Source organism: Podarcis vaucheri (genome assembly GCF_965113315.1).
Source record: "Podarcis vaucheri genome assembly, chromosome: 9".
Taxonomy (NCBI): Eukaryota; Metazoa; Chordata; class Lepidosauria; order Squamata; family Lacertidae; genus Podarcis; species Podarcis vaucheri.
In genome coordinates this window covers 24,276,265-24,304,140 of record NC_138767.1, presented here as the reverse complement: position 1 = coordinate 24,304,140, position 27,876 = coordinate 24,276,265, and the positions used below count along the sequence as shown (strand labels likewise).

Genomic DNA, 27,876 nt, shown 5'->3' with positions numbered 1-27,876 from the left:
CTTGACCCCTGACAGTTGGGTCCAGTCGTGGATGACTCTGGGGTTGCGCCGCTCATCTCGCTTTACTGGCCAAGGGAGCCAGCGTTTGTCCGCAGACAGCTTATGGGTCATGTGGCCAGCATGACTAAGCCGCTTCTGGCGAAACCAGAGCAGCGCATGGAAACGCCGTTTACCTTCCCGCTGGAGCGGTACGTATTTATCTACTTGCACTTGACGTGCTTTCAAACTGCTAGGTTGGCAAGAGCAGGGACCGAGCAATGGGAGCTCACTCCGTCGCGGGAATTCGAACAGCCAACCTTCTGATCAGCAAGCCCTAGGCTCTGTGGTTTAGACCACAGCGCTACCTGCGTCCCATGTGAATGTTGATAAAATGTAATAAGAAGGTTGAATTCACTCTGGAGGGGCACTTCTGCCTGCACATTTCATTCACTTACATGAAAAGCAAGGGAAAGACATCCCTGTTTTTAGTTCCAGCATTAGAGTCAATGTGGGTGAAACAGAACTTCAGATTTAACAAATAAGACTTGAACTCAAATAACAAATAAAATTGGAATGGCACTGAGTGGACATGGGACATGGGACATTTCAGAATGCTTCCAAACTTAGGGTTGCCATGTTTCAAGTAAAAATCTGGACATTTTGCTGATTTCCCAAAATTCCCCCCAGATGCTAATTCTGTCATTGGAAAATCTGGACATATGACAAGCCTATCAAACTATACTGTAGCTTTGATTAGTGAAGATATGCAAATGACAATTTATTGAGTTGCCTTGTTTCTACTCACCATAATTAAGATTAACCGCAGTTAAGGGTTCAGATGACACACTAAACTTCAGTTAATATATATCAAAATGGAAAGCTTTAAATTCCTTTTTCACAGCTGTGCCAGCCCAGGATTCACTATGACTTATTCTTCTTGCACTAAATCATGGTTTAGCATTCTGTCTGGATGCAGCAAAAGTTTCCCTGCATGCAAATAGCACCTTATTCATTACAGTGAAGTCAAATCTATGCAAGCATTCCTTTGAATATCCAGATGGGCAAGATACTTTCTCCATTTATCTGAATGATTTAGCTGCGAACAAAAGCTCTGGACTGTGGATCGGGGATGGGGATCAGGTATAGATTTTCAGTTGCGATCAGGATGAGGAGTTAGAAGAACAAGTAACTTTTTGCATATGGATGGGAATTGGAGCTGCAATCTTCTCCCCCTTTCTCTCCACACTTTGCACCTCTTGACGGAAAAGAAACTAACACAAACAGAAAGCCTCTTGACTCCAAGGTATAAATGAAGAGCATCAGGCCAGGATCCAAACAGCTCCATAGCCATGCACAAATGCTTCCACATGTGTACAAAAGCTTCCCTGGAGGCTGTTGTCCAACCGCAGCTCTTTGCACCACGTTGGACGCTGTTCTTGAAAATCCCTTGTGTTTCAAGACAAGCTTTTCAGGTTTGGGAGCATTGTGGTCCGGGGGCCTCAGCATCCCTATTGCATATATGGGACTCCCCACACAGTCCTTTGAATCCAGGCCCACAACTATTTTCACCATCTGGCCAGGACTTCAAGAACATTTGCTCCACGCCACTGAAGTCGATGGCAAAACTCCTGCCAACTTTAATGGAAGTAACACCAAGCCTGAAATTTAAGTTTCAAGGAATGCTGAACTGTGAAACAATCTACTTTGTTTTTCCTTTTACCCTTACGAAACAATTTGATTCCTCATAAATCATCCATATGCATGTCACTTTCCAGCAGAAAGGGTATTCAAGCAGCAGAAATGTTTATAGATAGAGGCAAAGGCAAACAAATGTTATTAATTTCATCTAGCTCTAGAGAAATTAATTTTAACACTTGCCAGAAGGTGGTTTGCTATGCAGTAGGATCTCACCCAAACATGTTTCCTTGCTCCTCTTCTCCAAAAGGACTTCCAAAGGCAATGGCACCATGTGAAAAACAACAACGGAAACTCTCCGTCAAAATTTATTAGAGATATTGCTAACTGTGCAACCCACAAAATAAACCAAGCCTGGGACACTTACTGAAAAGGAGGCCCATGGATATATTTGTATGGGGTGGGGGAGTATTCTGGGCAAAGGGAACCTCGTAAAAGGATTAATAAACATGGACAATCATTACCTAAGTGATACAACTTGCAGTTCTTACAAAGCCAAGCTGCACAGTGGTAACACGGAACAGTAACTTAAGGAACACTCACATTTAAGTAATTCGTTGAACCTTGGCTCTCTTCTCAGGAGCTATATTTTTCCATCAATGGCTACTACTGATGATGGCTATATTTGTATCACAAAGCCTCTATCAACATCAAAGAATTGCAATGGAAATGGAAATTGGTGCAGAAATTGCCAATGTTCGTTTATTCATCCCATGTCTGGAACAGAAATCAATCAAGTGCCTATAATCAGCATTCAGTGTTGTTGTTGCTTGCAGTCCACAAACAATATGCAATTGATTTGCATGGTTTCCCCTATTTGCATTGTGTTTCCTTTGCAATGAAATGCAAATGGGGTGGACAACATAATTTATGTAATTTCAATACAGCAGACAGTGAGAGAAACAATATGGTTTTTGACAGAAGGCAAACTTCAGAGGAAGAGAAACAGCGCTGCATGTGAGGAATACAAGTGTAAATGGGAAATGATGCCTTTATACACCCCTATCTCTATGCCACTAAACACGCATTTTATTTTATTTTTGGCTGGAGAATGGTATCACAAAAATCTGAGAAGTATCTGTGTTGAAGTATAGCTGCCTTTTGGCTTGCATATTGTTTCAAGAAGCATGAATGAAAATGCAAACGAAACCTCAATTCTCCCCCCAAACCTGCTGATGGGATTGTGCTTCCAGGCTAGAGACCAGAGCTACCAAGTGGATTTGAACCTGGCAACCCTCAAGTGCCTATGGAAGATAGGTTAGTGACCAAATCCCCTTGGCTAAGTGTGTTCCCTCCCATTAAGACGACAAAGAAATATTCCAGACAACATTGAGAGTACTGGGACGAAGCCTGTGGCTTTTCGAAAAGAGCTCACTCAGATCTCTGAAATCCCATTGCATTTGTCTCCATCTCTGTTACATTTGCTGCTTTTCAAATCGCCTGAGTTATGTTCACAAAGGCCAAGATAAATACAGCATCACGATACAGCAGGCAACCGCTGCCCCTCCAAGCAGCATTTATCAACTATCTCTCATTGTTTGCTGACAGATGGATTTGTGTGCGGAATCGTAGCTGAATCAATGAAAAGCAAGTCCAATTGAATCCATTTGCGCACATGAAGCCTATTCCCACTTGATACCATCAAAAGCCGTCTTGGTGGCTAGTGATGCTGCAGCTGTGCAGAGAGGGCTGCTTTTTTGGACAGGTGTATCATATAACCACATTTCTTGGCATGGCTTGAATATTGAACGCTTGGAGGAAACCAGTCTTGCCTGGATTTGACACTTCCTGTGTAATAGCTTCCAAACAATACATCTATATGCATAACTCTCTCCTGCTCCCTTTGCATCATTATTGATGTCTGAAGAAAGCTGATAGATGCTTCAGTATGTTAGACTTTATCCAGATGGGTACTTTGGGGAGGGAGCATCACAACTGAATTTTCAGAGAAAGATCATTCAGGGTGAGTTGCACCATTCTCAGAATCAACAGACAATACAATGCAAGTCAAATTGGAATTATTTGCAAACCGGGGACCCATGTAGTTGTGTACTGTGCTCTTGCACCTCCTTTTCTTTCTCTCCTTTTGCTGCTATAGCTAGCAAAAAGTTAAAAGAAAATGGCAGGTCTCTGTCCCAAGGAGCTTACAATCAATGTGAGGGTGCTTCTTTTTTGGGGGGGGTTGAGAGGTGTTAAAACAACTTAATAAGCATAGGCAAATCTTTCAAGGGGGTCTGGCTCAGGCAGGTTATCTACAGAAGTGCTGTGGAATGTGACAATGACATCTTTAGGTTCACCATTCTGGCTCCCACAGAGCCAGCTATGTTAACAGATCCCCACGGGTCAATTTTATATTTTCTCTCTATATAATAAAAATGTAAGAATGTCATCACACAGCCACCATTGAAGTATTTGTAGTGCCATATCACAATCCTTGATTTTCATTGTGTGGGAGGGGAGCAAATGTGAAAACAGCAGTAGCCATGGCATAGGAGCAAGATGGGAAAAGCACTAAGAGGGGGAAAGCAGTGGTTTAAAACAATGGTGAAAATTTGAGTAAATCAGGGATAAAGGGAACTGAGAGGGAGATGGTGGTTTTAACCAACAGCAGAGCTTTGAGTAAAATACTATGGAATATTTGAGGGCTCAACATCCATTATTGCTCTCACATAAGGCAGCTGAGCAATGGAAGAGGGAGACGTTTGAGTATAGTGAGAAGGGAGGAACACTGAAAGGAAAATGAGTGACTGTTTTAAACAATGGCAGAAGTTTGAGTAAAGTGGGGGTGAAGAATCACTGAGAGGAAAACTGTGGTTTTAAACAACAGCAGAGGTAAAGGGTTTCCCCCATGAGGTTTCCCCCATATACTTTCATCAGGATGATGCCGAAACTAAGAATCTGTTTTGCAACGACATGGTAACACAGCTTTCTGGGAGTGGGTTGCAAATCTAGATTCAATACAATTCCACATCAAGGTGCTAAGCACTTTCATCTCCCACAAACCTCAGTGAGAACCCAAACACTCAGCACCTCACTGGCAAAGCTCAACACCTTGCAGGATTGGGTTCTTTCGGCAGTGTAATTAACTCTATCACTTCAGTTAACATTTGATCTCAGGCAGCACATTTTGCATGGGAGGCGCTACAGACTGTTAGGCCACGTCTTTGCTCTCTGATGTCTGCTTCAAGGAGTCCTTGTGTGCAATGCAAAACAAGGCAGCAAAACCCCAGCCATTTGAGAGAATTATATCTGATGGCATTTACGGAAATTGCAAGACATAAATCAGCTAATTCAGCAAATGGCTTTTAAAAAAAAAGGAAAGGGGGGAAAGAAAGAAAGAAAAGAAGAAAAGAAAAGAAGAATTGTTTTTAGCAACAACATGTCTGTAATCTAGACCAGAAACAGAAAGGGTGGGGGTGGAAATTCAGACCCCAGTGATCCAGGTTCTTTTTCTTCCCAAGCTTTATGATTTATAGCCCTGAATTTAAAGAATGCGAATTAAGACACGTGTTTGGTGACTGAAATGCGTACTCCACAGCTCTGCATATATGTGTGTGTGTGTGTGTGTGTGTGTGTGTGTGTGTGTGTAGGAGTATTGCAGAGTATAACACAGATGTTAAGAACTACAGCAGGAAATGTTGCCTTAGGCCCGCAACATTTGTCATTGTGAACTCCAGTTCCCCAATCCTTCCCGGTTGTTTTCCAGCAACATACTTAGCATGTGACCTTTATGTGGCTGCACAGTTTCTCCCAACTGTTTTCATAGCTCATAAAGCGTTTAGGAAGTGTTTATAAAAATTGCTCGAGGAACCTGTGCCACAGAGATCTTGAGTTGGGGTCTCCATGGCCCAACTTCGATTTAGTTCACAGAGAAGGGATAATTTTTGTGTGTGCGCGCATATTGTAAATGCCCTAGTAACATCTGTACACGAAGCCTCCTGGGGAAACACCGAGACACAGTCAGGTTTAATGTGTGTTATTTGGCCAAGTTTCTCGCACATGTGATGCTTGACTTACTTCCCCCATGAAATAACACATGCGAGTGCTTTCCTTTCCTTCTTTATTGATGGTCACTTTCAGTTATCTGACTGCGGTGGGAAGAGATATTATGTCATAAACACCACAGCAACATCTGCAAAGAATCCTCGTGGAATGCAGCATATTAGCTGTCAAACCCAAAGTTGACACTCGGATCAAAAGTCCACAATGTATGGCACTTGACCCATCATCTTGTGAGTATTCGCACAGCTTTTCAAGTGCGCTGTTGCAATTGGCTGCAGCCAGAGATAAGTCACATCCAAAATCTCAGGGTACTGCTCCCTCAGAGAATGCTCTGAAAGAGGCACAGGGAAGCACAGCCATGTCAAACTAAGACGTGTGGGGGCTTGGTATCACAAACAGGTAATTCAGATACCACAAATGGAACATCGGCAATAAGGTTCCCACACTCCACCCCATACCTTATCAGAGGGCCCATCTGAACTATACATTTAAAACATATCATACCATTTTCAACAGCCATGGCTCCCCCCCAAAGACTCCTGGAAATTTGTTAAGGATGCTGAGAGTTCTTTCCCCAAAAGTGTTTTCCCAAAAGTGCTAGAGTTCCTGGGGAAGAGAGATTGATTGTGAAACCAATATGAGAATTGCAGCTTTGTAAGGGAGATGTTGTTGTTTAGTCATTTAGTAGTGTCTGACTCTTCGTGACCCCATGGACCAGAGCACGCCAGGCACTCCTGTCTTCCACTGCCTCCCGTAGTTTGGTCAAACTCATGCTGGTAGCTTCGAGAACACTGTCCAACCATCTCGTCCTCTGTCGTCCCCTTCTCCTTGTGCCCTCAATCTTTCTCAACATCAGGGTCTTTTCCAGGGAGTCTTCTCTTCTCATGGGGTGGCCAAAGTATTGGAGTCTCAGCTTCAGGATCTGTCCTTCCAGTGAGCACTCAGGACTGATTTCCTTAAGAATGGATAGGTTTGATCTTCTTGCAGTCCATGGGACTCTCAAGAGGTAAGGGAGATAGTACTTTCCTAACAACTCTCAGAAGCCTTAGCATACTACAGTTCCCATGATTAATTGAGGGGGGGAGCCATGACTGTTGAAAGTGGTATGATACTGCCCTCATTGAACAGCACAGCTTTCCTGCATGAAGGATAAATCCTGATTAAATTTAGGGGAGGGGACACATGCTGGCATTTTGATGTCAATAGCATCCTGCGGATGCTGCAAAAAGCTTGCAGGCATGAGGAGCACCAATCCCACAATAAACCCCCATTTGGAAGCACCCTGCTTGAAAAGCCCACAGCTAGCCAAAGTAATTAATGAAGCTATATTTCTTGCTAATGCAGATGTTGCTTGCTTCCCCCAGGAAATTGAATTTTCGTGAATTTCACATTTCCCCTCATTACCTCAGCCTCAGAAGAGGGAAATGTTAATTTCTATTTTTTCCAATTTGTGTTCTGTTAAGTATCCTTTGCCAAGGGCAAGTGTTCCAAAGCAGCACATGGAGAGAAGAGGTGTATGGCATTTCAAACTGAATGCTGCAATTGCAGAATACAACAGGTGACTGCAGAACCCTCTACTTCGGAAAAGTGAGTCTTCTACAGGAATCACATGCACTGCTTATAAAATCGTTGAGCATTCTAGGCTATCTAGTCCAATTTGCCACTCAGTGCAGGAAATGCGGTGCTAGGGAATCTGGCTATCTGGTCCCTGCAGCCAGAAATGAAGAATCCACCACTCTCTTAGTTAGTAATTGCTTCAATCATTGGGTTGCTCTAACTGCTAGTAAATTTCTCCTGAAGTTCCACCAACATCTACCCTAGTATAACATAAGCCCATTGGATCCAGTCTTTGCCTCTGGGCCTCCGCCTTCTTCTACTGTATGTGACAGCCCCTCTGGTATTCGGAAGCAGTCATCTCCAATAGCAACAAAGGTTTGGGCTGTTATTCTCTCAAAAAGGAACTATACCATTGGTTTGAATCTAAAATGGGTCCTATTGGACAGTATCCTTCTACAAGCACAAAGTCTTTTAATTGAGCAGTACAACTTCCTCACCCTCTTCTCTCCCTCTATGGCCCCTAAGTTCTGGGAGAGAAGGAGAAGAGGAAGAGGGGGAGGAAGATGAAGATGAAGAGGAGGAGGAATAGGAGGAGGAGGAGGAGGAGGAAGAAGAAGAAGAAGAAGGAGGAGGAGGAGGAGGAGGCAGCAGCAGCAAAAAATGGTTGTTGTTGTTGTTGAACTGAGCATTGTCTACACTGACTGGCTAGTGGCTCCCTGGGGCTTCAGGCAGTGTTCTATCCCAGCCCTACCTGAAGACACCGGAGGGTGAACCTGGGACCTTCCACATGCAAGACCCTTCCCATAGCACTATGCAAAGTTCTTCATGCATCATGCTGGAAATTGGTGGGAAAATATGAATATACTGCAATGGATAGACTGACTAATTATGTGTGGGTAAAGGAAGGATGACAGAGAGCAAATGTCTTTGAGGCAAAGTGGATGCTCTTTATTGAGTTCTGGAATAACAAAGACATGGTAAAATATATGAACGTAATGTTTTCAAGATGTTTTAATGTGTCAGATTTGAGATGTACATGCTTTTTAATTAAAAAAATGAACGTTGGCTTGCTTCTTCAGCCGTTGGAACCAACCTAGCATCACTTATAGCCGCTTCTCATGAGTTAGTTGAGGTTGTTTTGCTTTTTTACTCAGGTATTCATAGGCGTATACAGTGTTGATTAGACAGAGTACATCCATGAGCACCCCTAGACTGCCAGTCTTTTGCAGGACGAATTCAAGCATGCAGGGAGATTTCAGTTTGCGCAATTAAAATGGATTAAAGCGCTCTGTCAGCCTAGTGGAACAAATCCTCCTTTTAAAAAAGAAACTGACCTTTTGCATTGAAAAGCATGGAATGAATGAATGTTTAACACAAAGATGCGTAATCACCCATCAAGAAAATTAGGATGAATGTTCATTGCTTTATTACCTCCCTGCAAACAAATCAAGCTGAATGCTCAATAAATGGGTCATCTGGAAGAGTCCCGTGTCTTTCAAACAAGAATTTGGTTAGTAAATATGAATGATGTAGAAGTTGACATTCCTGGTAAAACATGATCTGTGGTGATTGCAAGTGTTTATAACTGTCTTTGAATCATAGTGAGTAGAGGGGGTTGGGGGGGGTTAATCCAAGACCGGCTCATCCATTCAAAGCTATCAATTAATTATGGCCAATAAAGTATTTTTGAAGATGAAATTGGGTGAGGCTGAAAAGGGATGTACCTATTGGGTTGATGTAGCCATTTTTATAGCAATCATGAGTACCTACCTAGAAGTGAATTATAGGTTTCCTAAACTTTTATTATACCTCTATTTTTTAGGAGAAATCCTGCCAGCATCTTGCTCCTCTTGTGAGCCACACAGCTGGTCAGTGTTAGAGGGAGAAATAATGCTAGGCTAAGCTAAGCTCTCTCTTTTTTAATCTAACATGTTCATTCTTTTGAGCAGTTGTCTTGAGATGAAAACAAACCATGGTTTAGGAAGGAGGCAGGGAACCTCAGGCCCAAGGGGATGATGCAGCCCTCCACTCCTATCTATTTGGCCCTTGGGACTGTCTCCAGGCTATGTTCCCTCCCACTAGCCACTCTCTCCTTGAGTACTTTTGCCTGGCTGGAATGTGCCCTTGAACTGCCAAAATGGGTGGTATTCAATTTTAGAGGATACTCACTGAAATTAATTAACCTGTCAAGTTAGGTCTGTTGGGAGGGATTCAACTAATGAGCCCCACTGGGGAAACCTATGCAAGGAGGTAATGTGGACATCAAGATGAAGAAGGTTCCCCAGTCCTTGCTTAAGAGGTAATGTGAATAAGCCCTCATTTCAGAACTGGCCTTACCATGAGGCAGAGTGAGGCAGGTGCCTCTGGCAGCAACTATTGAAGGGAATGCTGTGTGTGTGTAAGCCACTGTCCTCAGGGTGCAGTGGAGGATGAAGATTCAATGGTCTGCTGAGCTTTCATACTGGGAATGGAACTGGGAGGAGGCATTTTTTCTGCTTCAGGCAACAAAATGTCTTGAGCCAGCCCTGCCTCAGTTAGAATGGATCATAGCTCAGTGACTGACATGTTTTGCTTGCATCCTTTCAATCCTTCACATTTCCTATTATGACTCGGAAAAACTCCTGAAATCCTGGGATGCCACTGCCATTTAGTGTAGCTAATGCACCACTGGTGTAGATGGACCGGTGGTATACTTGGTATAATGAACTTCCTGTGTTCCTGTGACAATGCTCTGCTAGTGAATTATAGTATGACATGTAGTGAATTATAATATGATTGTGCTGAACGAGCGGAAGTATTTTTTGGCATTTAGTTGGGCATTTTCTTAGGCAGTAAATGTCCATCAAACTTTTCAACTGTAAATCTCAAAGGTAACTAAAGAGAACTTTGTATTTAGATTCAGGTCCTTGTAGAAAAATAGACAAAGCTTGATTAGTAAGAATTTTTACTAGGTCTTCAGTCTAATCAAGAAGCAAACAGGCAGGAAGAATGACATAACTAAATAATAAAATCAAGCTTGATATTTTTCTTAGCTAGCCTAGTGTAAACCTTAATTCCAATGACAGCAGTACAGTCATCCTGGTTGCCTTTGATGTAAAGGAGAGTTTGCTCTAGGGCCTTCTGGATTTTAAGAACATAAGGAGAACCCTAATGATTCAAACTAAAGACCCTTCTAGTCCAACATTCTGTTCTTACAGTGGCCAACAAGATGCCTAAAAGAAGCCTACAGCTTGGAACTGAGCACAACTGCACTCTTCATTGTGTGACCTCATAGAATTAGAGGTAGAAAAACTTCTCTTTATGTCCACTTCCTCCACAACATGTTATGTGGCAACCTTAGGAATATAGGAAGCTGCTTTATTCCAAGTCAGACCATAGGTCCACCTGGCTCTGGTTTGTCTACACTGAGGGGCTCTCCAGGATTTCAAACAAGGTACCCCCTCAGGAGTACTTGGAGATGCTGGGTGCTTTGCCACTGAGTTGAGTCATGGACCTTTGCAATCATTCCTCATGGCATTCCTCTGACCACCCAGTTACCTTTTTCAGAAACTTTCCCAGCTCTACAATATCCATATTAAGACACAGTAACCTGAGCTCTATTCCGTGGGGATTTCATTGTGATGTTGCCCATTTTATTTATTATTTATTTCATAAAATTTATACACCACATGCACAGAGATAAATGTATCTGTTTGTATAAATACATTTGAAACTCAGAAATGAAATGGAGTATTTATGTCCCTTTTGGCTTGAAAGATATCATACTCTAACAACCAAAATGTGTTGAAAAGCAAGTACTAATACAAAGCTGAGTTGGACTATTTTTGCAAAATGAAATTGATGCTATCAGATTTGGGCTTATAGAGAGTAGACCAGGAGCTGCTAGCTCATTATAGAAATCCTTGCCTCCTCTTTATGAGGTGATGTACATCAGGCTTCCATAAGCTGGTGCCCTTCAGATGTTATGTACCCCAACTCCACACTTCTACTGATTCCCACCTGCAACAGAAATGTGAAGACTTTTCTTGTTCTTTTCAGTACCAGGAGCAACAGTCATCTGGGGTGCTAAAAACAACAACAGATGACTGGATCTTCAATGACTTCTCACAAACCCTTCCATCAGATTTCCAGTTTGGTGTATATGCATATATTTGTGTGTGTGTACAAAAGTATTTCATTACTCGTGGATTTAGATTTGGGAAGGCAGACACTCTTTACCCATTTGGAAGAGGCAGGGTAGGATAAACGCCCAGACATGGCGTCAGCCTGCCACCACTAATTCTGATTGGATGTAGCAGCTATCTGAGCATAGCACAATAGAGAGATTACTTGCTCCAGTGTCTCAGCTCTTATGAATCCCAATAAGTGTGTGTGTCTAACTGTCACACTGTTTCTACAACTGGATTATATTGGGCTATCCAAGAGCAAAACAAACATTGAACACAGAACTCTCATATGTATGGTATTAATATACAAAAATATCAAACACAAATTCTGATTAAACCAATTAAGGGGAGCTGTGCAAAACTTGCAAATTCTTACAGGCCCGGAAATGTTCATGGTGGCCCTGGTGATGTAGCTGTGGCTTCCTTCCTGCTTTTTAATTTTTAATCTATTTTTTTCTTCCTCTGGTGCCTTCAGGCTTCTTAAACATTCTTAAACTTTTGCAAAACATCAGCTTGCTATCAAAACCATCCGTCCTCCGTTCTCCCTTAGTCCAGTCTCTGACAGATAGCCTTTTCTTTTCATTCACAGTGTCTCTCAGTTTCACTGTCCTCACTGACTATGTTTGGAAAGTTCAAAACCATTTTCCTAATGTTCGTTCATGACAATGAATGCAAACCGTATGTTTTGGCGAAGGCCTCTGAAGGGATGCGCATCTTAAACAATGACAACAACAAAACCAACCCATGTTCAGATCCAACACATTTCTCTAGCTAATGGTTTGCTAAACGGAGCACTGTGTGTGGCATTATTACTTTAAAGGAAAGTTGTGTGTGCAGATATAACCCTTTGTCATTCTTTAAAATAATAATAATAATTAAATACTGTACAGTATGTTGTGTGGGTAGTAAGAGTTATGGTCCAAGCAATGAAACACAAGCCTGCTCATTTGTTCTTAACATAACCCTGACCTGGGAAGATGACCATCTCTGGGGTAGGCGATGATTTAATTTCCATGCACCTAAGAGGTTTGTTTTCCTTTGGCATCAAGGCAGCAGATAAGTGTCAAATTCTGCAAAATCGGGTATTCGAGTTTGGGGATGTAAAAGTCTCCCTAATGGGACCAAACGTAGACCACTGAGATTAATTTGCGTCAAGCCCACAGATGGGCCTAAAACCACGACTGAAAATAAATAAATGTATATTCTTCGCTGCAAAATGTTTTCCCGCTTTCAGCTTTTATTCTGGCTTTGAAGTATTTTCTGCTCACGACAGCTTATGTAAACCAGTGCTTCATAGGAGGGAAGGGCACATTTCAGACATTCGGAGTTTCTCCTTTACAGTCTTTGGACCGAAGGAAATGGCTAAACTCGTTCATCTGGAACACTGAAATTTTATAACTGGAATTAGTTATGAGATGCCCATCTCTTAGCACTTCTGGGGGGAAAAGAGGAAATAAATGAGTTACTTGCTCTCTCTCCACCACCACCTGCCTTTAGCCTCAGTGTACTTCCAAAGCTAGGAGAAGTGATCAGTTGTCTAGTTTGGGTTGAAATTTCTTTCCCCAGGCCCCACTGATTCTATAGGTGTGATACAAGGAATGGGATGTGTTAGCCCATTTTGCAGTCATTTAATTCATGGGTTGTTGCTGTTATGCTTCTAAACTGCCCTTCATTCATGTGAAACATGAAACCAGCAATAAAACATTTTTTAAAAATATTAAAGCAGTTGTGAGGAACCTCAAACATTATTTGATGTCATCTGTCAATCTTTGATGTCATCTATCAACCTAGTCACTTTCTGCACTAACTGTGGCTTTCCTAGATTTAATTTTTTGCAGATTTTATGTGAATGTTATGCATCTTAAGTACATTTTGCAGAATTTACATCTAATTCTCCAAAATGAAATGTGAAATAGATAAATGTATGTAAAAAGATAAATGTATGTAAAATATATAACATAGTTGAAAATTGGCCACGCCCTCTTTTGTTTTTTGCCTCTAGCGGTGCTCCTCATTTGAAAGCAGACCCGAGAAGTTCAGACAGGTTTGAATCCGGTCCTCAGACTGAAAGCACCATCCATGCCATAAAACATTATAAAATTAGATTCATATTAATTTCAATAAAGTAATCAGCTGTGGCCAATCTCAAAAACATAAAAACAGATACACCCTGATGTCCCAACTAAAGGCTTGAATGAATAAACATGTATTTAAAAGATGCCAAAACACAATACTGAGGTTTTCAATTGTACGGTAGTACCTTGAGTTACAGACGCTTCAGGTTACAGACTCCGCTAACCCAGAAAAAGTACCTCAGGTTAAGAACTTTGCTTCAGGATGAGAACAGAAATCACGCGGTGGCATTGGAAGGCCCCTTTAGCTAAAGTGGTACCTCAGGTTAAGAACAGTTTCAGGTTAAGAACAGACATCCAGAACGAATTAAGTTCTTAACCCGAGGTACCACTGTATATCCAAAGGGAGGGAGTTCTATAATTGGGGTGCCACTGTAGGAAAGACCATGTCTTATGTCACCATCAACTAAGTAGAGTCCATTGACAGCATCACTAGGAGAACCTTACCAAATGATCTCAGAGATATATGGAACAAGGTACTCTTACAGGTATTTGGCTTCCAAGCTTTTTAGGGCTTTGAAGATTGAATTGGCTCAGGTGGTTTATAGATTTATTAATTCCCAAAGGCCAGGTGTTAATTAAAGCCCTTTTAGTGGTGCTGAAAAGTGTCATTTGATGCCAAAAATGCCAAGTGAGGTGGGAGACCTCAGGGAAGGTATTGTAGCCTAAAAACATCTGAACAAGAAACATTTAATATCTAAGGGCACTCAAAAATATAAACCAGAAGGTATTTCATTCCCAACTAAAAAAAAAAAAAAAAAATTTCCAGGACAGGCTCAAATATATCTTATAATTAAATTCTCTTTTCCTTTTTATTTGTTGTTAATTAGAATAGGAAGAAACAAAATTTACTTGTCCAGGCCCCCCTTTGCTGTTGCTGTCACAGAACTATCAACCACCCAGACACACAGCTTCAAAGGAAGACATTGCTGTGTTTATTTCTCTGTTTATCTCAAAGCCAGTATGATAGGAAGAATTATCTGTGCCTTCAAGCCAAGATCCTTTCTGCTCATCTAGCCTTCAGCCTAGGCATAGGCCTATATTGATAATCATGGCTTACTGAAACTGAACATTGGTTCATATGGAAGGCAGTTCCATCCCTTCTGTACACACACACCCGAAACTTGGAAAATAAGCCTTAAAAGGACCCCATAAATAGTGAGATACATCCATTGACTCACCCACTTTTCTCTCTGGCACCACCTGTCACTGGGATGCAGCCCCTGGAAGGTTATGCACAACAGAATGAGGACTTGAGGGTGGGAATGGTTCTGCAGAATGCAGAGGGTCTGTCTCAGAGGGGAGGGGTATGTGCACTGAGCCAAGGCTCAAATGGAAAATCATTCACACTGCTGGAATTAGTCATTTTTCCTGGTTTCTGGCAGCATGTTGGAGTGTTCAGTTGCTCATTAAGCTGCAGTACTGAGCCAACGTTCCACAGTCAAGGATTTGGTTGTAGGCACCCATCTCTACTAGACAGGCCTGATTATTCTGGGGTAAACTCCAAGTACCAGAGATGATAATTGCATGGATGTCTTATCCAGCCCATCTCTTGGCTTTTCTCAGATCCTTCTTATAATAATGTAGAAGTGGCCACTCATTATGGAACCGCTTCCGTTATGGGCACATGGCCAACTCTTCTGTCATGCCAGTTCCTAGAACCGCTTCCTAGGTCCGATTTCTGTTTTGTGTTTTTGTGTTTTTATTTAATACTATTGGAGCCTGCAGAGTGTCTGCGGAATTATCTGGGGACTAATATATTGCCTTTTGAAATAGAATCAGGCCCAGTCACATGCCAGTCTGATCTTGGAGGTGTTTCAGGACAAGACATGTGAATATATTTCCTTGGTCAATTATGAGAGCTAAAAATCCCATAAAACCTTCTTGACTGAAGGCCTTTACAGGCACACTGTTTATAGCACATAACTGCTGTTTGTTCTCATGCTTTGGGAGGAGATATTGTAGTGAACTGTCCATAGCACTCAGTTGCATGTCAGTGGCCTTTTGTGCATTCCTTTGGAGGGTGGGTGAGCTTTTTCCCATTCAAGCCAAAGATAGGATGAGGTTGGACTAAAAAAAAGTTCTGTAGATAGCCACACCCCTTCCATTCTCTTGCTCCTCCAATCAAATGTTGGTGTTATGAACATTGTTTTATTTACTTACACATTTATAATCCACACTTTTGGTTCATATATATATATATATATATATATATATATATATATATATATAAGCAAGGCAGAAAACAACGTGAGTTTGTGAGCAAGGTAGCCATTTCACACAGGTCTGTGTGTGTTGGTATTTAATACCGGGTATTCTGTCTGTGAGGGAGGTTAGTTGGTAGGAGTCTCTTGAGTTCGCTGTTACATAGGGATGGGAAGAGATTCAATTCAGTTCACATTTAAAGCTGAATTTATCAAATTCGCTTTCTGAAACAATATGAGAACTGAAGCACCGACATCCTTTGAAAATTGCACTTCTCCAAATTTTGCAATGCAATTCTCCAAGAAACCAAAATTTACAAAAATGTGTACACTAGGTAGAGGTGTACTTAAAAACTAATGTATTAATGAAAATAACATACTAAATGCATTATATTAGGAGGAAATGCTTGCAATTGTGAAAACTATAGAAATGCGTTCACGTGGCTTCATGAGTACAATATTCCAGAATAGTGACAGATTGACAATGACATCATATGGAAGCATGCAGGGGGGAAAACTGTAAAGAAATAGCAGTTATAGCATGACAACTGCTATGTTTGAAAGGGGCATATAATATTGCTGGGTAGCACTTATATATACACCAATATTTATATTAGATGGTGTGTGTGGATGGGGCCCCAATGCAGACATGGCTGAGCTGCTGTGAGGCCTCAACTCAGCTAAGTGAAGTCATAAAGTGTAATCACCAATCTAATCTAGTCAAGAGACCTTGTCATCTTCAGCTACTTTCACAGCAACTCAGCATATCTAATAGTTTAGAGAGGAAGAACAGTGGCCAAATTGTAAAATGAAATGAGAGCATTCAAAATGGTTCAAGTTTGAATGACTGAGAATCCTGAAAACTAACCAGAAGGAATAAGGAATATTTCTTTTGATAGCTGAAAATAAACTCTACATGTTAGACGTGGGGCTCCCTCGCTTGAGGAAGAGTGCACTGCATTTCTTAGGATGCAACTTAATCCCATCCTTAGAGCCGGTCATCACAACTGCTTCCAAATCAGTTAAGGATTGCATCTTCACTAGCTGCTGATAACCTTTCAGTAGTCTAGTCAGATCTTTTGCTCATGGAAGAAGAACAGTGTGTGGAGCTCAGCATGCCCAGGGGTGGGGAAGAAGCTGCACAGATTGATTACAGGGCAAAGGTGTAATGACATCACCATGAAAACTCATTTCACTTCTCTCTATGTGTTCAATTAATAATGTCGGCTTCAGCCAGCAAACCACCTGACCATCCTTTCTTACCAAGACATTTGCCAGAAGGAGAGTGATGCATATGAAGACTGCAGGCTTAAAGGTCAGCCACAGGGCAGAGCACTGGAAATGTATTATAAGCAAACACAGAAAGCCTGTTCTAGTTCCTTGTTCTCCATTAAGAAGCAGGGGAGCCAAACATTTTCTGTGTTTCGTAGCCAAGGACGTGCTAGCAAGCAAAGGGGAGAGCTTTTATGAACATGACGGCAAGAGAGCAGTAGCCTCATGCTGAGGGGAGCCATATCAAAAAGGGAGCAGGGTGAGCTCTTAATGCTTTTCTTCTGTCTGTTTTCTATCCTATGAAATAACCTTAAGTAGTCCAGCCCTTATTATTATTACATTAAAGCATATTCTCTGGCCTCTGGGGTGTAGGGGAAGCGTAGTCATTTGAATTTTAGTAGGGCTTGTGTCCAACGTTAGTCCAATGCAGAGTAGACCCATTAAAAACAATGGACCTAATATTTATGGCTATTCATTTCAACAGGTCTGTTCAACCCTAGATGTCTTTTCAATACTATGAGTTTTCAAGTAATCACCACCCAGCCCCAGCAATAACCTGCATAGGTGTAATGGACATTTTATTTTTATTTGTGGTGTTGGTTTTAATCTCCAGGGACTAAGAATTCCACCAACTATGCCTTTCCACTTCCTTTCAACTGATGAATTTTTGAGAATTTGGTCCTTCTTGAAAGAATGTGTGTTGTTTTAATTTTATTTTCTTTAAAAAATCCAAAATTGCTTTTCATCCAAATGGATAGGATGACATTCAACAACAAATAACAACAATATCAACAACATATGATAGATGTAAAACAGAATCCATCATAAAAACATTAAAACAAGAGACAACAGCTTCAAAGCCCAAAAAGCAGACTAAATACAAATGTAAGATCTTCAAAATCCCCAGGCAAGCAAGAAAGTCTTAACCCAGTGTTATGTAATGTTGAGACCAGTTTTAGAATGCCATTTTCACTCAGCCTTACCTTAAACTAACATTCTAATTATTATTATTTTTACACAATGTCGCCCTTCTTGAAACAAAATATGGCTATCCTGGATGTTGTGAGCAGACAGTTACTATTTTTAAACAGTCCAACAACGCTTACATTTCATGCTGGGCATCATTTAGGATGAAATGAAATGTCCTTTGCAACTCCAGCCACCTCAGTTATTTCTGTGATATTGTTCTGCAATTCAGAAACATCATCAGTGTTCGGTTTAGAAGTACAATCATTAATCTTTAGTACAAAGAAGGTTTGGAGCATTGAATTCCTAGCCACAGTGAGTCTGCAGGTAAACTGGCTTCTTTTAAGATTTTAGTTTATTGGCTCTTTTTGAAACAAATGGTACCTCCATCTCCAGTGTGATATGTCCTGTAAATCAGGGGTGGCTAAGGTGTTGACAGGAGCAAGCCAGCAGTAACTCACACCATGCACATTGGAGTTAGCTCTTTATTAGCTAGAACAGGATCTTCACAAATCGATGGAGCTTCAGGCCTGATGAACACAGGAATTCTTTCCTTGTAGGTCTTGCTTCCATAGATCAGTTGCTGAGACTGAAGGTCCCCGCCTCCACACAGCTGCCTAAGTCCCCTCCTCTCCAGTGTCCCCCCCCCCAAGAAATTGGAGACTGTGCCTATGTGTCTGCATTTGCACCTCCCACTTCATGCCTCATCTGGTTCTGGTAGACAAGCAGGGAGTGGAGCTTGACACAGCAAGGAGAGAGAGACACATCACCAGACTCTTCTCATCTCTGACTCTTGACCTCCTTCCACCTCTGCTTTTGCTCCTGCCTCTGATTCTGAACTTCTGTCTGCCACAAACTCTCCCAGCTCACGAAGCACTGTTACCCCTTCATCTCCCAATACCTCCTCTTTCTATTCTTCTCCCTCTTCTCCCTGCAAACACTCATCATTGTCCCACAGAGCCAGTGTGGTATAGTGGTTAAGAGCGGTAGACTCGTAATCTGGTGAACCAGGTTCGCGTCCCTGCTCTTCCACATGCAGTTGCTGGGTGACTTTGGGCTAGTGACACTTCTCTCTGAATTCTCTCAGCCTCACTCACCTCACAGAGTGTTTGTTGTGGGGGAGGAAGGGAAAGGAGATTGTTAGCCGCTTTGAGACGCCTTAGGGATATCAAATCCAAACTCCTCTTCTTCTTCTTCACTGCCACTCCCACTCCACTTTGAGCCTTCTTCCTTGGTGGTTCCCCAGCTGCTTCCTCCCACCATTCCTCTGTGCCGAACCAGTCCATGTCAGCTGTGCCCCCCAGATATTTTTGGACTCTTAACTCCCAACAGTCCCTGCCTGCCTGGACAATAGCCAGGAATGATGGGAGCTGTGTTCCACGGCTTAGCCACCCCTGCTGTAGCTCTTGCTTCCAGCTATGATTGCAACCCGCCTTCTCTCTAATATGTCCTCCGTCAACTTGCTCAACAATCTGTCAGACACTTTTGTTTTTGCACGAGCGTACAACAAGCTGTCCCTCTTTAGATGTCTTGTTTGTGTGTGATTTTCCCTCTAACACTTTTGATCGCCTGCCATTTGTTTCTCTGTACTTGTGGCAATGGGGATGCGAACTGGATGTACAAAGCTAAGTCTCCGCTGCGTTTTTTAAGTGTGGAAAATGTTACATCAGATGCAGACCTCAATCAATTGCTTAAGATTGTTTATAATTGTGCTCCTCCAATAACCAAAACCACAGCCCTAAATTCATTTCTTCCCTCCAGACGTCCTTTGACTGTGCGGAAAGACTTGTAAGTTGCTCTAAGATGGCAGACCAACTTAATATGGACATGGCTAGGCCCTACACTTCCTGCCTGAGCCAATTCTTAATTGGTACTTCAGACGAAAGCTAGGCAACTATCCAAGTGGCTTCATTCATATGTTAGTTTGGTTTCTGGAAGAAAAAAAGCCATGTATAGGACTGGAAATAGCTAGTTAAGCACAAGCAACCACATTTACATCTTTGGTCAATTTTCTCTTCAGTAAGAAGAAAGCAATTGTACAACCCAGCCAGTCCAGAGAATGTCAGTGGTACAATCAAATGGCATTATTTATTTGGGTTTTTGGAGGATTATGTTTAATTGAGGTTTGAAAATCAAAGCCAACATCCTAAATTGAATTTCACTTTGTCTGTCAGTCCCTTTGGGGGCAGGTGGTGGAAAGACCTCTTTCACTTTTAGTTTTCACACTGCCTAGCAAGACCTTACTGCAGAAGTGGAGGCTGGATCTGTCAGCAAGCTTCAGAAATCACCCCACTACTTTGTGGACCACTTTAAAAGGTGGGTGGAACCACCCACCTGTCAATCACCTGGTGTCAGGTGACACCAGGTGACTCAACTTTGAACCTGTAACTTGCAGAGGAAGAATCCTGAGTGTACTCTAAGTGTTCTCCAATTCTTCTTTTCCAGCTGTGATTCAGTGCTTCTTGAACGTAGCACCTTTTTCTGACCCTGCAGACGTCTTGCGGCAGAGGAGGCTTTAGCGCACTGTGGTGATGGAGGAGGACCCTGAGGCCTTGCTGCGGCGGTGGAAAAGGAGGCCTTGCAGGTGAGGTTTCACAATGGTAGCAGCATCAGCAGAGGAGGAGTCAGAGAGACAGCCAGCGAATGTAAGGTGGCAGGTGGTGGAGGGAGATAGTGTGGAGTGTGTATCCCAATTTTACCTTCCAATATGTTGGAGGGTATGCTAAGGTTGCCATGTTCCATCTTGAACTTTAGTGGGTTTCTTGTATTTCAAAAAGTAAAAACCAGGACACCAAAAGTGGTTGTTGAGGGTTTTTTTAAGGAAACCGCCAAAATTATTGAGCTTTCCTCAGGAACGCAATTTTTTGACCTGCCTAAGATCCAGGACAAAGTGCCACCTTTTGGAAATCCCCCCCCCCCCCGATGTCAATTCCACCTTTGAAATCCCGGTAATGTCTGGGAAAATATGGCAGCCCTACTTCTTGAGATTTAGTGGGTTAATAATTTGTTTTAGCTACCCAGAATCCAATTTGATAAGGGGCATGGCATGTTTGGAAGTCATCCATCACTGTGCTATAATGTGTTCTTTAAAATTCTAAAGCATTCATAGTATAAGAAAGCTTGTTTTAATTTTTTAGATCTACTGGTTGTCTTTCCATACTCAAGGTAAAATTATTTCAGCTAACGTTATTCCAAGTTAGATGGACAACTCTGTTTGGAAATAAAAACTGAACACCTTTAACCAGCAACATACGAATGGTCCAAAGCCCAGATATGGGCCTAGATATTGGTTTTCACACTGCCTTTAAGCCAAAACATATCCACTGTACACATAAGAATCATTTCACTAAAGTCAGTAAGGCTACTCAAATGAGGCATTGCAGCAAGTTTTGGCACCGTGTATTTGAGCACTGCAGATGTGGAAACCCTATCATAGCCAAAGACAAATAATGAGTTCTGCATTGCAAGCGAGAAATGACTGGAATTTATTTCTGATCATGCATTGTGACCCACATCAAATTCCCTAATGAAAAGGTTTTTATATGCTAATGTGTAATTTATAATTTCAATAACTTTCCCCCAAAATGTCATTCTTGCCAAGTCAGCAAAAGGATATAAACAGGTAATTGTAGAAAAAATATCCTTGTTATGAATTAATGCTACAAAACCCTTTAATTTTATTCACAATGGGGATGGGGGGGGATTTGGTTTAGTTCACATTTAAAGGCACACATGCTTAATTCACACTCCTGAAACAATATGGGAACTGAAATGCAGCTGTCTTTCAAAATTCGCACTTTTCCAAATTTTGCAATGCAGTTTCCCAGCAAAGCAATGTTTACCAGAGAGAGAGAGAGAGAGAGAGAGAGAGCGCATTGGGTAAAATATGCACAAAACTTCTGTTTAGGTGGAAAGAACATACAAAAATGCATTATTGATCCAAATATCAGGGGAAGTTGCATCAAAAATGGATATACGAGGAGAAATTTGAACTAAAATCCTGGTGGTTTTCATGAGGACATGTTTTCGTTTTATAAAATATATGCAAACTCATGTGGAAATGTGGAGAACCAAATTTAAGATTGGAAACATGAAAAACTGAGTGAACCCAAAATTGACAGAAGCCCCTGTCCCTATTTCTTGGTGACTAAGATGTTGGCGCAGTGCACACCTCTTGTTCTGAATTTGTTGGAATCAGTTTCTGTGGTGGAGATGTAACTCTTCAGTTGATGTTGGTGGTATCACAACAGCTGGGTTATAATCCTAATCTGTTTTGAGCCACCTCCCTATACAGCTGGGAATCTATAGGACTCAATTGTATGCTTTGGGAGGGTTAGTTCAAGGGGTAAGAAAAAGAAGGGCACTTAGAAGCTGGAATTGAATGTCTAAGGGGACAGTGTATAGCTAATTCAGTGGCGTAGCGTGGGGGGTGCCAGGGGTGCCGGCCGCACCGGGCGCAACATATGGGGGGGCGCGTTTGGCTGGCCGCCCTCGAGGAAGCGGGAACCTCTCCAAGGCGCAGCGCGCCGTCGGTGGAGGAAAAGAGCCGCGCAGCAGCAGCAGCAAAGCCGGGAGGAGGAGGTGGAGCGAGCCTGCTAATTGCTTGCTGGGAATTAAGCGGAAGGCTGCTCCGAAGCCTGGCGGTGGGGCGGAGAGACCTTTTCCCCGCGCCAGCCTTCGGATGGCTGTCCTGAAGACTTGTGGTGGGAGCAGTGGCGTAGCGTGGGGGTGCAGGGGGGCCTGCCGCACCTGGCGCAACATCTGGGGGGACGCGGAAGAGACTCGAGTGCTAAAATCCACGGGTTAGGGGGCGCAAATTACTTGCCTTGCCCCGGGTACTGAGAACCCACGCTACGCCACTGAGCTAATTCACTGTGCCTGGATATAAGAAAGTTGTCACATGCTTTCTAAAGGAAGTGCATCCCAGCACCCCTAAAACTTTTAACAGCACCACTTTATTACTCGTACACCTTTCCCCTATACTACGCAATTGAAATCAGGCATTGGGTATAAGAAGACCAAAATCAAAAACAGCCAGGTTATGGCTGCAAAGATGTCATAAACTAAGAGAACAATTCAAAAAAGATGAACAAACTGGGCTTAAGACAACACCATGAAATTTAATTCACCAGTATCAACAAACAGGATTAACGTTTTGTTAAGTCAAATGGAAAATCTGAGTACACACATGTATAATGATGGCAACAAATTGTGCAGCAGGATCACCGAAGGGGATCAGAGAGTTTCAGCAGATGTGCATCTAAGCATGTTTACTCCCTAGCACATAGGATTGCAGCCTAAAAATGAGACAAGGCTCCACAAGGCTGTCGAAGCAAAAGGCAGACAGTGTTGCTGTTGAAACATAGAAATCAACCACTTCCACACACCTATTGTCAGTCTATCATTTGAAGACAGGGTGAGTTAACAGAGTGTTCTTTTCTTTTAACTGAGACGTAAAAGACAAAATAAAGGGTGGTTAAGAAGGAAAGGCGGAGGGACGGACATGGAAAGTATATGAGGAAGAAAATGACAAAAGAATGAAAATAAGGATAAGCTATGGGGGAAGTGGTAACTGTAAAAGTTTTTAAAAGGCTACCACAGGCCATTTTGTGTGTTCCTCCCCAAAACCACTGCAGTTATGCCTTGTACTTCAGGACGTCACAATCCTAACCAACCTGCTTAATACTGAGCTAATCATTATGGTGACCTCCAGATGACATAGGACTACAAATCCCATAATCCCCTATCATTGGCCATGCTAGCTGAGGTTAATGGGAGTTGGAGTCCAATAAAATTTGGAGGGCAGCCTGTTAGTGACACCTGGCTCCTGCTCTCCCTTCTTCAGCCTCTTTAGCTGGCTGTGGACCAGCCAGCCCTTCAAAGACAAGAGTCCTTTGGATAGAGGACTGTCTTCTGTAAAGTAGACACCTGCTACCCAAAACTGAGTTTCAACAATGCTGAAATATCAGGTAGTCCCAGTCTGGCCCTTCAAGCTGCTGATGTGCCACAAATTACAAGCTTTTTGTGAGCTAGTAACATTTGTGCAGGCAAACTAAGATTTAAAAAATCCTTTTTTGTTGACTAAGCAAGGGACGAAATTCTTCAAATTAACAGAGGGGGTTGTAGCTTTCTATCAAGCCAAAAGGAAAGAAAGCAATGGAAAATTGGCCAGGTATGCAATACACACACCTGCTGTGCAGCATAGTACTACTATATCAGCTTCCTGGTCCCCAGCCAATCCCAGACCTGCCTGTGATCCAGGTGTTTTCCTCTCTACACATAATAACAAGGGCGGCAGGCATGAGTTGCATGGCAAAACTGGTATGAGAGGGAAGGATTAGAACCACTTCCTCACTGCACCAAACCCCCTCCAATTGTTTTTACGAAAGAAAGAAAATATGGGCAGTTGCAATCACAGAGCTTCCACATAATATGTAGCTTGATGTTGACAGTAAGATGTTAAACAGATGTCCATGTCTTGAGAACACCACACAGGATCACACATAGGAACATTCAGCCCATGCCAGCAGTACTCACAGTTTGGACCCCATATTTTATTTTAGCTCAGTCCATTGTTGACTTTTATAGTCACCACTTGTACAGCCATTCACACAAACGTCTTCCACATGCATCCTGACTCCTTCTACAATGTGCGCATTGTACAAGTGTAGAGCCCTTTGTTTTTCCAGCAAAAAGGAGGAGGAAGAGAGGCAGCTCTGATGAGCTGCAATTTTAAAAAAGCAACGGGCTTCTTCTCTCCTGTGAAGGATCAAATGCAAGCATGCCCACATAGACTTCAAACGGCTCTGTGAAAAATGTAAATTTAATGCTCACCCAGATTAAAGAGGATCAGATCAATTAAATAAGCTGGCAATGGTTCATCATGCGGTTCCATTAGCTAGCACAAGACCCATTAAAGTCAATGGAGATTATGCCAACTGGAAGATTGTGCTGACAGGGAACGTTTATTTTCAGCCTCTAGGCTAAGGAGCTGATGTTTTGAATTTTCTGGAAACATTGAGAATGCTGATCGCAATTTGTTCATCTTCCCTCCCTCTCTCAGTGTTGCTGCAATTTTTTCCATAACACCAAACAAAGGAAGGTTTAAGCACAGAGATGTGTATGCTGGATGTTGTCATTGCACTCTTAGTAATTGGTTTTGGGTATTTGGCTTTCGGGAGATACAAGCAGGACACTCTAGATGAGGCACAAATGTCCCTCACCCTAATCAGATGGACAGAGATGTCTGTCAGCATCAGAGATTTGTTGAATCAACCCACAACTAACCATCATTATTCCTTCCTGTAATTAAACTCCTCTATTATCACTAATGTCTTATATATGTGCGCAATGAAATGTATGTCAATACCCTGGACATGACTCTTCCAGCAAAGGCACCAACTCTAGCAGGCTGCAGGGCAGAAAAATGGAACAATCATGCAATGGAATGGGAGAAAGTTGCTTATCCCTAAGAAAACCATGGCCAGCACATTCACTAGCAAAAAGCATTTCCTGTGGAATAGCTGTATTTTAACTTGCTTTTTTATTATTTGTCTCACATGTATTGCAAAAGCATCTAAATGCTTGCAATATTGGAGCTGGCTTTCCCTTTCAGTCTGTGAGCAGCTCCAGTCAACATTTCCAAAACGTAAACAACTACAACTGGGAAGCATAATTGGATGGTAGAGAGGGGAGCAAAATGTAAGCAAATACCCCTTTAATATTTCTCGTCTCGTTTTGGCAGCTTCTTCTGAGCCACCACAATCTCGCCATATCAATCACACTCACTATGGGATTTATTCATCAATGCTTGCATCTCTATGGTGGCTCCATGGGCTCCCCTGACTTATGCAGAAAGATGAAAGGGAGGAAATGTGCATAGCAAGGCTAAATAATGACAAATTTGGGGGGAGTATTTGAACTGTTTTAAGAAACAAAGAGGAAGAAGAATAGTTTCTGGTGGTCCAAAGGATGTAATTAGAACAGATAGGGATGGAACTGAGCAAAGAATTTAGGCTGACTGCCATGAAATATATACAACCCTACACACACACACACACACACACACACACACACACACACGAATGAGATCCATATTCTCCCAATGGGAGCAATGGAAACCTCATAGTTTGAGCAAACCATTTATAGAAATTTGTTCCAGTGAGTAGAAATGTCAGTCTCATGGAATCACTACATCGCCTTGGACAAGTTCATATCTCTCACTTCCTATCTGTTAAAAGGAACAACAGTGACTGCCATGTGGGTGGGCTGCAGAGAGGGCCAGCTCATTGTGTGATGGGGGACCCCTACAGAATTTTTAAAAGGTTGCATTTATTAAAATAATCACCACCACAAAATTCATTTCATTCTTTCATTCCTTTCATTTGTATGCCACTTTTACACACACACAATCATGCTCAAAACAGCTTACAGAAAAAAGAGGAGTGCATTTCAAACGAACAATACAAAAACAATTGCATAATGACAAAGCAAAACTATAGCAATAATGACATACAAAAAAACCACATTTCAATACTATAAATATAACAAGATTACACAAACCCCATGCAGCATCCAATGGCAAAAATAACAAAGGAGTGTCACTGTTTCACTTCAGTCCTAGAAACACCCTCCTGAAGTGTTGCTCACAGTCTCTCTGCTGCAGTAGCTCCGTATATGGCTTCCAAATGGTGGGGCAGTTGAAAATACCTCTCCCATGAATGATCGAGTATGAAGAGCAACAGGGACAACAGAATACCATTATTATTATTATTACAGTGGTACCTCTGGTTATGAACTTAATTCATTCCGGAGGTCCGTTCTTAACCTGAAACCGTTCTTAACCTGAGGTACCACTTTAGCTAATGGGGCCTCCTGTTGCTGCCGCGCCGCTGGCGCACAATTTCTGTTCTCATCCTGAGGTAAAGTTCTTAAGCCGAGGTACTACTTCCAGGTTAGCGGAGTCTGTAACCTGTAGTGTTTGTAACCTGAGGTGTTTGTAACCTGAGGTACCACTGTTTTATTATCTTGCAAAGATCAACATTTATTATTTACTAATTTAAGAATTTATCATCTGCACTTTCATAAAAGTATAACAAGGCAGTATACACATATAAGATTATATCAAGCTCTGTAAAAGCATCAGTAAAAATGTCAGCAAATGCTGGATCTTTAAAAATGAAAAAAAAATCATATTGCAAAGGTCTGTCTGAACAGTATTTTTCAGAAGTGATCTAAAAGAAGGCAGGTGCAATTCTTGATGAACTGCTACTGGTAGGGAGCTACAATGGGCAAGTCCTGCCACGCTAAAGGTCAACTGAACCTCAGGGACAAGGAGGACCAATAGAAGAAGAAGAGTAGAAGAGTTTGGATTTGATATCCCGCTTTATCGCTACCCTAAGGAGTCTCAAAGCAGCTAACACTCTCCTTTCCCTTCCTCCCCCACAACAAACACCCTGTGAGGTGAGTGAAGCTGAGAGACTTCAAAGAAGTGTGACTGGCCCAAGGTCACCCAGCAGCTGCATGTGGAGGAGCGGAGACGCGAACCCTGTTCCCCAGATTACGAGTCTATCGCTCTTAACCACTACACCATAGAATCATAGAATCATAGAATCATAGAATCATAGAGTTGGAAGAGACCACAAGGGCCATCGAGTCCAACCCCCTGCCAAGCAGGAAACACCATCAGAGCACTCCTGACATATGGTTGTCAAGCCTCTGCTTAAAGACCTCCAAAGTAGGAGACTCCACCACACTCCTTGGCAGCAAATTCCACTGTCGAACAGCTCTTACTGTCAGGAAGTTCTTCCTAATGTTTAGGTGGAATCTTCTTTCTTGTAGTTTGGATCCATTGCTTCGTGTCCGCTTCTCTGGAGCAGCAGAAAACAACCTTTCTCCCTCCTC

At 42.2% G+C, this 27,876-nt stretch overlaps 1 long non-coding RNA gene across 1 annotated transcript in view; it reads right to left on the bottom strand.

The window, feature by feature from the left end:
* LOC309540358 overlaps positions 1 to 14,831 on the bottom strand; it is a 31,014-nt gene extending 16,183 nt beyond the window's left edge. Inside the window, exons 1-2 of the long non-coding RNA XR_014223214.1 lie at positions 14,713 to 14,831; positions 1,858 to 1,926 (exon numbers count right to left, since the gene is read on the bottom strand). This is a non-coding gene — a long non-coding RNA (uncharacterized lncRNA). The remainder of the gene's footprint in view (positions 1 to 1,857; positions 1,927 to 14,712) is intronic.
* Positions 14,832 to 27,876: the final 13,045 nt, after the last annotated feature.